We start from the raw sequence: 13,917 nt of genomic DNA on the forward strand, positions 1-13,917 counted from the left end.
AAAAGAGATTTGGGAGAGGGGCCGGTCATGCCTGGACTGGTGGTGAGCCATTTGTGAGAACGTTAGTAGTGTGCTCCCTTCCTGAGACTGCTTTGGGTATGTGAAAAAGTGGGTAGGAAAGAATGGCGTTGCTTTGATGATAGGAAGTTAGAATGCAAAGGGTAATTCTTAAGCAATCTGAGACCTGTACATATATATACAGCTGCACCATATCACTAATGAATGGTTATTTTTTCTTCTGGAAAAACAGAATGCATCTTTTAATAGGAATGTAATAATGCTACCATTTGATTAGAGCCTACCCTTAAACATTATGTTGAAGCCGTATTTTGTCTTCAGAAGACATAGACTATGGCATTCTCCTCTTTAGATGGGCAACAGCATGAGAGGGTGAAAACTGTCGCCTAGGGCCGTCTTAGGGACCAACTATGCTCTGTGGCATAGAAAAAGTAGATTTGAAATTAGACTGAAATCTTTAAGGAAACATTTCAGCTGGTAACCAAGGCTTTCAGTGGACAGATTTTGCCATTACTAAATAGGCAGGGAGGTGAGAGGTACAGAATATGCTGCTTTAGATGGAGCTTTTAAGCCTACCAAAAAATTGTTAAGTCCATCCTACTTTTCAGAAGTATTATGCTGGAAAGTTCTTTATTGCTTTGTTAATTTCTTAGATGTTATTTGAGAAAATAGAGCTATTTAAACTATTACCAAATTGTAAAAGTGAGGTGCAGTAATTTCTGTAAAGAGAAACTTTGCAGCATTTGTCAGTACTCCATCCAGGGTTAGCAACAAACATTTTAAATGAAGTAGGGACTGTCTGATAGATGTGGAAATGCTATGAGTGTTTGATGGGTTCCCCCTCCCTTTTTGTTCACTGCTAATAGGTTTTTGCTGTATCTGTACTGTGAATAGAGTGCTTCTCGGTCATCTAGGACCACATCAGCACAATCATGTTTGCTGGTTCTCCTATTAACTGGCCTAGTGCAGAGCTATGAAATTCATGAAAATTCAAGCCAGCCTAACTTTTAAACAAATTTAAGTTTCTGAAAGCAGTTTCCCCGTTTTAGTTAGAAGAGATATTATTCTAAATAACTATCCAAGATTGTTATCCAGGTTCACTGTGACATTGTCCTAGTTCTTAGCTAACATCACTGTAGGGTCATAGGAGTTAGTAGTGTTCTATCTACCTTAATGAATAGCTATAAAGGTGTGTGCACAGAGGATACCTCTCTTAAGGATGTACTAAATGGACTTTAGCTAATGCTGAAAACTCATTACCAAATTTTAACTTGCACGTGTCACCTTATGAAGGGAACAGCATTAGCAGTGAGAGCTAAATCATCATTAAGTACCTTAATGCCATGAAATAGCAAACACTGGGACTGTTTTCATTTATTGAGTAGCACTTAATAGCAAAGGAGCTACCCAATATTCTCAGCAAAAGAAGAGAGATGACAATATATTAATCTGCTTTCATTCTAAGAGGTACCTTTTATTCTCTCTCAGAACTCTGATACCAGTTTAAAATATGGCATTGGCATGAACGGTAATACTGTACTTAGGCAGGAGGCTCTTTCTAATGACTTGTTCTCTCTTTACTCAGAACCATATTTACCTCTGAACTGAGTTGAATTTTACTTTATGTGAGTTGCAAACTACCCCCAAGCTATCCGTTATACTAGAGGGTCAAATCTAATCTTGAATGTGTAAAAGTAAATTCGTTCCTGAAGGATAAAAATTGGAAAAGAAGGGAGATAGCAGTTAAGGGACGTTTTCTTGTTATTTTTTGTTTTTTGTTTTAATGTTTCCAGTTCCCCCTACATCACTGAAACAGGGTTTTCCAAAGATGGCATGACAATAGAAATAAACCATTTTCCTACTAACTTCATAGTTGAAATCAGGCCTTGGTTGGAAGTGGTTTGATGGAAGAGTGAAATAGTGAACTTCATCCTTAATAGCTGAATAGTCTTTAGTCAAGAAATAACTTTTGGAAAGTTTTAGCTGTTACTTAACACTAATTTTGTTTTAACTGGTAAAAACGACATTTAATTTGACTGGAAGATCTAATTTAAAGAAATGAAAGCAGTGGGTAATGGAAAGGAAATTAAATTGAACAAAGATAAAAGTCTTCTTAGTCATAGTGCAAAGGCATTTAATCAGGAAGGAGTTGGAATCTTGGAAGTTTTTATTTTTTCAGCTGCAACAGACGTGGTTTTTTTTTCTCTTCCTCAAATGTTCTCCTTATCTGTATACTTACTCATTCAGTATTTTGGTTGCTGAGATTTAGAGAAGGGACAACTAGCAATTAAACCAGGTAAATCCCTTAATTTGAGAGGATGCCCCTTAGCAAAGTATATCTCTAGGATTTAGGAATTAGATCAAGGTTCAGCAAACCATAGCCCCCAGGCCAAATCCTGAGGTCACCTGTATGTGTAAAGAAAGTGATGGTGGAATAGATCCACACCTATTCGTTTAGGTATTGTTTATGGCTACTTTCTGCAATAGTGGCAAAGTTGAGTACTTTGACAGAGACCACATGGCCTGCAAAGCTTGAAAACAAAAGTTTGCCAAGTCCAGAATTAGATTTGAAAGAATTACACCACTGCCTCTCAATTTGTCACTCTTGCCATTTTGCCTTTATAATAATAGTTTGGTTGAGGTTTTAAATTCATACTGCCATATATGCATCAGTTTCTTGAAAGAGGTTGCCGTCTTTTTCTAGATCCTTGTCTCATTTGTGCTCCTTCTTGAATCCCATTGCTTTAAAGCATTTAGAGTAGGCCTTATGATTTGTCCTTGCCTTAAAGGTGCATTAAAGTTTAGGATGGTAATTACAGATTTAAGAAAGTAATTTTTTAAAATAATTCCCATGCATAATAATGTAGGGTTAAATGAATACCATGTTTACATAAAGTACTGTAAAAAAAGTAATGTTTTTATAAGTGTTTTGCCATTTCTCTAGTTAACATAATGATGATGATGGCAAGAATGAATTTATTCCCACTAGTATTAAAAATTAATTTCTGTTATGAATAAGTGGTTTGATTCTTATCCAAAGTACTGTTTTTCTAGATTAGAAACCTCTACCCATTTCCTTTACTATAAATCTTCATTTTCTCAAGTAAACTCACTCTGTTCCATGTGGAATAGTAAAAAGCCAAAATCTTCCTTTTTTTTTTTTTAAGTCAATGTTTTAAAACATAATGAAACATCTGAAGATTTAAAGTTCTTTGTAGACCTACCTTCCAATTTCTGTTATTGTTTGTAATTCTTCTAAACTGTAATGGGCCATTATGTATTTGATTTGTGAATGTTCATTCTTACTGTTCAAATAGCTTATTTATGCCAGATCTGGAAAAAATGGAAAATGTTAGGATGATAATAAACAGAATTCCTTGCAAGAGGAGAATATAATTGCTCCCCATTTGGAAACAATACATGGACTTCTGAGGTAAATTTATCTGGGCAAAGTGTTCTAGGCCATGCTGATACAATACAGTGGATTTGATTCTTACTTTGTTGTGAGCTCTACCAAGACATACGAAGTTTGGATGAGTGACCTAGCCGCATATACGGCACCTCTTCAGTAGGCATTTTATTCTTAAAGTTGCCTTTTTTCTAAGTTGGATATTAGTAGGTTTTATATGTTACGCCCTCCAAGTAATAGATAATCTTCATCTAGAAGGTTCCAGAATATTTGCATAGGTGATATCTGCCTTGTCTTAGAGCACTTATAGTAATAGTTCTTGAGACTTTGGAGTGCTGCTTTTCTGGTTAATTTGGGATTCTGATTAATCTGGGGTAGAGGACTTGCGAAAGAAATTGTATTCAGGTAGCCCAGTGAATCATCTGCATCCACCACCATTTGAGGTCTTGGTAATAGATGTCATTTAAATACGAATCTGTTGAAAACAATGGAGTTTGCCAAGCGTTATGACTTCTTTGATAATTATCAGTCTTATGTTGCTTTGCCTCCTTTGCTTTTTAGTGTCTGTTTTCACTCTTATTCTTAAGTGGTGCTTTTCCCAGGGCCAGTCTTTTTACTTTGCATTAAGTATGTTTTCTTGCTCAGGACAAGCCAAAGTTGGATATTTTGAGTACTTTCAAACCTGGCTTAATTACATTCCAAAGGATGTAATTGTCGATAGGAACGGTGATATCAAAACCTGCAAGATATCTGTACAGACTATCCAGTTTTGTTGTGTAGGCAGACTATCTTTTCCCTCAATTGTGAGGAACAGCAATGACGTAGAAGGCAAATATTACCTGAAATATACATTATGTTCACAGAGCGTGCATATATAAGATAAATAAAATTTCTTATCTTACATCTTCCCCATTATCTGTATAATAAATACCTCCCATAGTAACATAATTAAGAAAGGTCCATTAGCTCAAATAGTGGAAGCTTTAAGCGCAAAGCTTAGTTACAAAGGCAGAGCAGTTTAGGGAAAAAAAACCAAAAAAACACTTCTCTAATGCTTGCTTTTTTCATGTCTACTCAGTAAGTCCTGTTACGGAAGCTAGAATTCACCACCCAGTTAAGAGAGATATTTGTTCAGTATCTCATATGACCAACAACACAATTTAATATACTGTGAATTTTAGAATCTCAATTAATCCATAATGCTGGAAGTCAAAGTATGTATCTCATAGGAAAATGTTCCCTATTCTATGAAATCACTTATCTTAAATGGTAGGTAGCATACAGGAGAATCTGTTCCATTAAGTAAATTTTTGTTCCATTAAGTAATTTTTGGTACCAGACAATCTGCTTGGAATTTGTATAACAAAATTGATTTTAGACATAGTTTAGATGTGGCTTCCTATACTTGAGAGTCCTGAACCCACTTGGTTAGAGGCTGGTGTATACTTTTAAAAGCCTGCACTTTTCACTACAGAGATAAAAGATCAAAAAGAAGGGGACAGAATTAACCATACTAAGTGCTTTAGAGACATAATTGCAGTACATTCTCAAAATAATCCTATGAGGTAGTAATGGTAGTAACTAAAAATAGCTGACTTTAAGTGTTGACTATGTGTTAGGCACAGTTCTGTGTGCCTCACCTTTAACTCATCTAATCCTTATGACAATCCCATTAGGGTAGATACTGTTATTATCCTCACTTTAGAGAGAAAGAAACGGAGACACAGAGAGGTTGACCTAGGCAGTCTTTCACTACACTTGACATTCTTAGTAGACTATGTTGCCTTTAATAGGTGTAATTATACTACATTTTATAGATGAGGAAACTGTTGAGCCCAAGATTACACAATGGATAAATTGCAGAGCCAGTATTTACCAATCTGATTCCAAAGCCCAGGCTATCTCCAGTACATCGTGTTAACTCTGTTTACTTATAAGTGTTGGAGTGAACTAGAATATACAATAGCCAGTAACAGCACTGCTCTTAGTGAACTTTTAATTCAGGAATAAGTGATTGGAAGATTTCTTCACGAGATAAAGCAGTTGACCTCTGAGCAGATGTTGAATGATGAATATTTTCTGGGGATATTGCCCACCAATTTAGAGGCACCACCCATTTGGTAGTTCTAATCGTGAATGATTGAGTTACTACCAAGGCAAAAATTGAAAGATAGCATTCCAGTTATCTATTGCTGTGTAATGAACTATCCTAAACCTTAGTGACTTAAAACAGCAACTACTTTATATATCGCATGATGTTGTGAATCAGAAATTCAGGAAAGGCTAGTCTAGGCAACTTCTTGCTCCCTGTGGTGACAACTCAGGTCACCTGGTAGTATTCAGCAGGTGGTTGGACTGGTCAGGAGTGTCCAAGATGATCTCACATTCCTGACACCTTGGTAGGGAGGGCTAGAAGACTAGGCCCAGCAGGCCTCCTCTCCCTCTCTGGAGTCTCAGGGACTCTGATCTCTCCATCATAGCAGTCAGAGTTATGAAATGGCAGCTCAGGCCTCCAAGAGGCTGGGCAGAGGATGCCAGTCCTCTTCAAGGCCAGGCCCAGAGCTATCATAGAGTCATCACCATACACTCTTGGTCAGAGAAGTCACTGGTCAGCCCAGATTCAAGGGGAGAGGAAATACCTTACCACTTGATGGAAGATGTGTCAAGGATTTGGGGCCAACTTTAATCTGTTATAGGTAGCATTAGGTTTTTTTGATTTGTCTTAACTCTTGTGTGTTCATTTAGGTCAGTTGTTTGTGCCATAGAAACCATTTCTTAAATCTACCATGGGTCAGTAAAGGAGCTAGAAGGAGAATGAGACAAATACCTGGAACAGATTTCTTTAGCTTCCCACACCCTGAGTTTCATTTATATTATAGCAAAATTTCCATTTTTTCTTTTGTTCCAAGTTCCAAATTGTGAGCATTTGCCGTTTGTTTTTTGTTTTCCTGTGAAGCCACAGTAACTGTCTATGCTAAACCAGAAATACTCTAGAGGGAATAAAAAGCTTGCTGTTACAGACCTTGATTTATTAGGGGTGTCAGCTGTATTTAATTTACAAATAGGCAAGAACTCCTGTGGTATGGAAAATTTATATGGCTGCTAAATCTGTTTCAACAGGAGTTTCTATTGAAACTAGATAGATGGATTATATTCTTGAGATAATTGCAAGTTTTGCCTGCATGTCCTACACATCTTTACTGCCACCATACCACCTCTGGCACAAATTTGTGCTAGGAGAATAGGTTCATTCCATTTATATTACCTTCCATATGGGAAAATCCATTGCCCAGTTTTATAGTTGTTAATCTTTTAAAATTATCAGTTGCTATCAGCTTCTGTTATATAGAATAACAAATCATTGAACTTTTACAATTTTTGGTTAGACTTGTCAAATTTAGGATGCTTTATTTAAATTCCTGCTGGCTTATAAATGGACTTTTATTGCCTTCAGAAGGAATAATGGCAGAGAATGGATTCTGCTTGAAAAATGATCATCCCCAAATGAATACACTTTCTAGGAGAAGAAAGGTTTGGTATTATCTATCCATTCCATGTATAGTGGTTTCCTAGAGAATTAGTTGTGAGGGCTTCTTGCTGGTCATCCCCAATTATCATATAGTGAAGAGATCTCTGTTCCCCGGTCAGGCCTCAGGAATTACAAATACAGGATATAAAAGGGGTACTCAGGGCTGAAGACTTAATTTAGGACTCTAGAAAATGCTGGGAAGAGAAAAGAAAGACTTTGGCATTTGTAGTTGAATAACCAGGGTTGGAATGTTTGAGTCATTTAGGCATCAGGATTAATTAGATTTTATCATATAATGATTGGGGCAAATTTTGATGAATAAAAATAAAATAGCCTTAACATTTTCTTTTTTATCCATATTTCCACTCTGCTGTACCTCAAAGTCTGCTGTTTGTGACAGAGAAGACTTTGAAAATATACTCCCAGGGAATGAAAAATTGGTTCTAGGTACTTTTGCTAGAACCACCTTTGCCATAGTCAACTTTGCTGCAAGCATTTTCACCTTATAACTAATTCGCTGTAAGGCGATTTTGCCATAAAAGATAAAATAAAAAATAAAAGAGGGACATTAAAAAGGACATAATGAAGCATGAATAACAAAATTTTAAAAACTTTATTGCAAAATACAAAATATTTGAATACCTCTAAAATGTGTGTAGATTCATGGCAATCCTGCACAAATAACTGATTTTGTGTGTTGTACCTAAGCACTTGTCTTCCAGGTCTTTCATTCTTAGTATTTTATACTTTTTTTTTTTTTTTTTTTGCTTGTTGATTCATCTCCTCATTCAGCATTGTGCTTTTTCTTTTTGCTTAAATTTCTTCCTTCATTAAGAGAGATATCAGTTTCCAAATACCAGGATGCATATTTGTAGCCAAGCTTTGTATTGCATTGTGAAAGCCTCTGCACTGTTGTTTGTTCTTGGCATTTTGTCATATGTCCATTCATAGACTTTCCAAAGTTCTGTGGGAAATGTGGGTTCAAGCCTCTGCACCTTTGAGGCTTTTGGCCTCTTTATCCTCCAATGTAGTGTTTCAAAATAAGAAACCAACTCTTGGAGCAAATCATCATTATCTGTCAGCTCAATAAAGGCATCAGTAATGTTGCTAACTGGGAGAAATGCCAGTCGAAACCAAACTATCAAACCAAAAACTGTCATCCAGTTATTTTGTCTTTTGTGGCAAAATTGTCTTATGACCAATTAGTTATGCTGTGAAAATGTTTGCAGCAAAGATGCTTATAGTGAAAATACTGGACACTTGAAAAATATTGGATAATCTATGAAGATGCCTCTCATTCGGTTTCTTACAGCTCTTTGGGCCCTCCTCTAGATTCTCTGTGACTCTTAAATTTGAAATCATCTGGTGTTTGCACGAAAACTAAGTATAATTGTTTCTTGAACAATGTGGGAGTTAGGGTGCCGACCCTCTGCAAGTGGAAAATCCCCCTATAACTTACAGTTGGCCTCCGTTTCTGTGGTTCCTCTGCATCCAGGGATTCAACCAACCACTGATGGTGTAGTACTGTAGTATTTACTATTGAAAAAAACCTGGCTATAAATGGACCCATGCAGTTCAAACCCATGTCGGTCAAGGGTCAACTGTACTGTGGTCTCAAATTGAAAAAGAGAACAAAGTCAGAAGAAAGGGAACCTGCAGATTGACAAAATACTTATTCTTTCTTTTCAGCATCACAAGTCTAAACCATTTAATAACCACATCCTGAGAAATTCCTTAAGGTTTAGGTTTCTGCTTTTAGCATATCTTGTAGCAGATGTTTTGACATTTTTGAAGATGATCTACTGAGTTTCCTATAAATAGAATCCTAACTACAGTGGTTCTTAAAGAACCACTGCAAAAACAGAATTACAACACAGGGAACAAAGCTTAAAATGTGTTTCCTCTGGAAGCCAAGATGCTAAATCAGGAGTCACTACGTGTGGCTGGAATCCACCTCTAGAATGGCTATCAGCCAGATAGCAAAGAAGATATTTAGAATTTATATGGTATTTGATATTTTTACAAAAATGATTTTAAATCATGTAACTTGAAGTTTTAAAAAATGAGCCTGTTTTCTTTTTGGAAAAGTGGGCCAATAAAAATAACACTAATATAATTCAATTGTATATGCATGTGCATTGAACACAGAGTGGTATACTAAAGATAGTTCATGCAAATAACTTTTGTGGGAAGTTTGGCTATTTTCTTAATATCTTTTTTTCATAAATGTATGTTTATAAATATATTTACTCATCCACTATGACCTTGGTAGCTTTAGAAGCATCTTGTTAGCTGTATCATTGATTATAAAAATCAAATTCTTGGCATAGTAGGCTATGAGAGCTTTTAGTTGCTTTGTTTGTATTTTGGCTAAGAAAATTGTTTCTTGCACTTTCTATTTATAAAGAAAGATGTTATAACACTTTGCACCCACTTAGTGCAGCTGTTCTTCAGCGACAAAAGATGTAGGCGTTAAAGTGAAATGTATGTTTAGAAGCCTGGCAAAAGGAGGGATCTCAAAAGAACAAATTTGGCTTGCATCTACCTGAGAAAAGCTGAGGGATAATATAAAATTTAGATTGAAAGTATCTGTTGGGCTAGGTGTACAGTTGCTGCAAGTTGCAATATCATTGTGAGTTGCCAGCTATGTGTATGTGATTTTATGTATGTATGTGAGAAAAAGGTGTCTGATGAAGGCAGATAAGTCAGTGTAGAAAATTCTACCTCCCATTAAAGACTGAGAATATTCCAAGATTGCCCTGTAGCCCCTTAGGCAGGAGGCTGGATTCCTCAGCCACCATCCACCCCATTCTCTTGTACTCGCTTCAGCTCCTCTACCTCTGAGCACTTGGCTGAAGAAAGAGTGTAGCTTTCTGTAGCAAGCAAAGGAAAGCCAGACCCAAAATATAGAGACTGCAGTATCTCACTTCTTGTCATGTTCAGATGTCAGTGTTTGGTTTCGTTGCACAAATCAAACAGTGTCAGAACACTTGGGTTTAGTGCTTTTATCCACTGGCTTCTATTTGGCAAGAGTAGCCCCGTGGAAGTGGAGTCTTTCTGTTGTTTTTAAAGGTGCACTCAACTCCTTTTAATGATGTGAAAATTTTGTTTGAATCCTGAGTTGTTTTTTTTTTTATTTTTAAATTGCCATTTGCAGTCCATTTTGGGGGACTGGAATATCAACCATAGTTTCCTGATAATGAGCCTTCTGCCAATATCTTAACTTGCAGTTTTGCATGCAGTTTTTTGGATGACCTGTTTTGCTTTTAGACACTCCGAAGAGAGATTTTTCTGGTTTTAATGCCAATACTGTTGAAATAGTCAGGATGGCCTGTTGTGGGTGTCAGGAAATTCAGTTTCGGGAGTAAAATGCCACTAGGCAGGCCACCTAATCTTTAAATGCAGTTGTAGCACTCAACTGATTTGCTGTTTGGGGCACAAGTACACTGAGCCAAGTCAGGTTACCTACCGTTTGAACATTTGTTACAGCTGAGGAAGGACTACTGGCCTTTTCAGAAATATCCCCGGATGCTTTCCACCTTTTCATTTCTAATGCACTGGCTGGTTGTAATTGCAAACAGGGATTCTCTGATTAGGAGTGAAAATGAGAGAGTGATCCATTTTCAGATTTTTAGAGGTCGGCATCTGTGTTTTAGGTACTAGCTGATAAGTAGTTACTTTCCTGGTGACTGGGTAGGGCAAGTGACAGTATAGTGTGAAATTCCAAATGAGACAAGCAGTACTCATTGGTGACAACTGATATAGTAACGTTTGCCCCAATACAGTTTGAATGCTATAGGGAGATAGGCAGTAAAATCAAGTGAATCTATTCACCACAGCTATTTTTTTTCTAACTATAGAATCATTGTCAGCCTATAAGCCATGCTCCTAATATCCTAGACTCAGGAATTAACTCCTGCTGGCTTATCTTTTGTGTGTGCCCAGAGTTTTTGCCTAGGCCTGTCCCCAGCTGTTTTGCTACAAACACATACTTAAGGTGCAGTCTTACTAAGTCAGTAATATACTGTCAGCAGTGCAGCCTGTTTTACAGCCAAAGTGATTTATTGAAATACAAAACAAACAAAAAAGTGAGAAATGCCTAGGTAATTTGTTTGAGGCATGTTAAATCCATGAATCTGGGAGGAAGCATAGAGTCTTATCTTTCTTCTATCTGGCTTGGGTGAACAGTGACCTTAATGCTTTCTGTTACAGAGCCAGTTGACCTAGACAAGTAGTTCTCCATCTTGGCTGCACATTAGAATCACCTGGGGCATTTAAAAAAGTACTGCTGCCTGGGGCCCCCTCTAGACGTTCACGTTTAAGTGGCCTGCTGTGCAACCTGGGCTTTAAAAGCTCCTCAGATGATTTTAATGGGCAGCCAAGGTTGAGAATCATTTTCTAGGTAGTCCTGAATGGTCTTTGGCAGGATAACCTCTACCTGGTTCTCTTTTGTCATAAGATACCTTTATTGGTATCCCAGGCATGGCTCTGAGTTTAAAACTTAGAGTGGGCCAAGGCTCAAGTGGTAAAATGGATCATTTATTTGTCCTCGGAGTAATTCAATAGAGAGATGTTGCCATCCACTCAGTTTCCTCTCTATACCAAAGTATGCATAAGTCAGCAAAACAAATTTTCAAAGTCTGCACCCTAGAATCCTCTTTCCCTTGCATATGTGATTTAAGTGGAGATTTTTTTTAACTCTGCTAGCTGAGATGGAGCGCTTGAACTTATTAAGAGAGCCAAGCCCAAGCCACCTAGGGTGATTTTTATTTGTAAAGTAAGCAGGTGGCATTGTTAAAGTTAATGAAGAAAAAGAAGGGCCCTTCCTGGGGTGATGGTGATGTATTTGATTGTTTCTTAGCCTGTCTTCTAAGTGGGATTTCGATGTAAAGTGACTTTCACTTTTCCATGTTTCTTTGTGAATTAAATGCACTAGCTAAGGCGTAAATATTTCTGAGTTTTACATGAAATGTGAAGTGAGTCATTTCAGCATCTTTGTTCCAGGATATCAAAGACTTAACCCAGTAATTCCCAAACGAGTTTTCATATCTTTCCTTCTCCTGCCCAGGTATAAAGATACCTGCCCATGGCAACGTCACACGTGATAATGGGGAGGGGAGAACTGTTTGATTATCCTTAAAAAAGTGAGAACCACCATTCCAACTAATTAGCTACCAAGTGATTTCTAATTCATGAAAGAAATTTGTGTTTGAGAGCAAGTTCAAATATAGCAGTCTCTCATCCGAGAGACTGCCGGCACTGTAGAAATTTTCATTCATATATTGCCTACAAATAATTGATAATTTAAATCTCAAATAGGTGGTGTGTTTGAGAAGAAAAAGTGGGTGGAAGGAAAAATTGCTAGTGCAGAGGACTGAATTAGCCTTAGGCTATGAAATTTCATTAAAATAACATTAAGGCCTGGCTGTTTGCTTAGCATGTGTATGCTGCAATGTCAGAGAAAAATGCCTCCTATGCCTTAGAAGATTTGTGAAGGCTTCCTTATATTGGGTGGAATAGAAAAGCAATAGCCTTTGAGACTTGTTTGCATCCAGAGAGTAGCCCATTAGGGTTTTCATACTGAGGAACATGGTGGAGTACTGTGAAACACTGTTGAACTTTATGCAAATCACACCGCACTGGATTTTAAGATTTGGGGAAGGAGAGTAGAGGAGGAGGAGGGGGAAGTAATGGTAAAAATATAGAGAGAGAAACTTGTACTATATTTTACACCAGTAATGAAACAAATTCCCTATCAGGAATTCTCTATCAGGACTGTGAAGTTCGGCCAAGTTCTTCTGTCCTACTGATTGGCTTGCTGATTCCTCTTAAACCTCTAAGAAATCCTTTCTGAAAGAGCTAAACAAAAGCTGGTCTGACTGCAGTTTCACAACAAAAGAAAAACATTCCCAAACTATAGGCAAAAGAAATGTCTCAGTCCGTTAACTTTTCATCCTCTATGGTCTATGTTCACTGTTTTAGCCTGTTGAATTATTTTGTGGTCTAATAGCAGAACTTAAATAGATCTGCCAGATCAGTCAGGAACCAATGGCTTCTCCTTTAAGAAATCTTAAAATCAGAACTCTCAGTTTTTGGCACGTCAGCATAAGTGAGTAAAGGGAGAAGTAGGTTGAAAGAGCACTTAGGGAATTCCCTGGCGGTCCAGTGGTTAGTGGGTCCTTGGCGCTTTCACTGCCAAAGGCCTGGGTTCAATCCCTGGTCAGAGAACTAATAAGATCCCGCAATCCACTTAGATTGCCCTTAGACATCCTGGCTTCTCATAATTTCAGGTGGGACCCACTTATGCTCTGTCTCTGAGAAGAAAAGACAAGACGGAGGGTTCAAAGAAAAGTCAATGTAGCCGAAATATGGTTTCCTTCAGATGGACATAGTCTGAAAGAAATCTGTCCACCTGTTCTCAATGGTGCTTATATGGTGGGTGACAGCTGTCTCCCATCTACCTGTCCCTGGCACTGTGCCTTCCCACTGGTCACTGTGAAAAGCAGATCACACTGGACTCAGAGGCCAGAATCCAGGACAATTTCCCCCTTCTCATCACTTCTTCATACAGCTAATAACGTAGCATTTACTTCTCTTTGGAAAATTCTTGGGTTTGTCCCCCAAGAAATAGTAAAGCATTTATAGGAAAACAGAAAGTAAGATTCTGGTGGTAGCTATCAAATAAAGAGATTACAGGAAAATTTTAACTTCCCCTCCGCTGATATTTATTGATAGCAAGGACCAACTATGCCTCCTCATCCTGAGTTTCTAAAGGCTACCATAATATTTCTAAGCAACAAACTTATCTAACATTTTTTCACAACTTGTTAATCAAGGATTCATATTAAAACAGACAATCAATTTCTAAAATGTTGTTATCCCTGAAAGGGAATGAGATAGAGTTTTTAACTAGAAGAACCTACCGGTCTGTTTTTTCCCTTTGAAAAAACTAACATTTGAG

This window comes from Balaenoptera ricei, chromosome 1, assembly GCF_028023285.1.
Source record: "Balaenoptera ricei isolate mBalRic1 chromosome 1, mBalRic1.hap2, whole genome shotgun sequence".
Classification (NCBI taxonomy): domain Eukaryota; kingdom Metazoa; phylum Chordata; class Mammalia; order Artiodactyla; family Balaenopteridae; genus Balaenoptera; species Balaenoptera ricei.